Below are 686 nucleotides of genomic sequence, written 5' to 3' on the forward strand. Positions count from 1 at the left end.
GCCTCCCCCCTTTCACCCACCATAGCTGCTGGCCACCACACACAGGATGCTGGCCAGCTTCCAAGCCCCAGGGACATCAGGAGGGACTCCAGCATAGCCACAGCACTGCAGCCACCATCGTCACTGTGGCTATCAGTACTCCCAGATCCCCAGGGACACCAGGAGGGATCCCAGCATGGACACCAGGAGGGACCCCAGCACGGATACCAGCCAGCCCCCAAACCCCAAGGATACCTGGAGGGACCATGACATAGCCACCATAATGCAGTCACTTTCTACTCCCAGGGACACTGGCTATGGCACTGTGAGCACTGGCCATCTCCAGGGACAGTGGGAGGGACCCTGGTGTGGTCTCCACTCCACAACCCCGGTGAAGGGCTGGGGTGTCCCAGGGGCCCAGCTGTCCCCCACAGGTGACTGTGGATGAACGCCGTGCCAAGCCCGGGGCCCAGCTGCCGCAGTGACGGTGGCAGTGGTGACGGTGGCAGTGGAGACTGTGTCCTCCAGCCTGGTTTCAGTGCACGCCGGGCACTGTGCCACAGTAACAGCTCTGATGGAGAAAGCACGAGGTGCCCGGTGCCCACCTCACCTGGAGATCCCAGTACCCCCAGCACCCAGCCAAATGCCAGGGCCACCACCAGCACTGCCAGCCCCTGCCCCATGGACGGCAGAGTACCTGGTAGAGT

This window comes from Corvus brachyrhynchos, unplaced genomic scaffold, assembly GCF_000691975.1.
Source record: "Corvus brachyrhynchos isolate BGI_N302 unplaced genomic scaffold, ASM69197v1 scaffold308, whole genome shotgun sequence".
Taxonomy (NCBI): Eukaryota; Metazoa; Chordata; class Aves; order Passeriformes; family Corvidae; genus Corvus; species Corvus brachyrhynchos.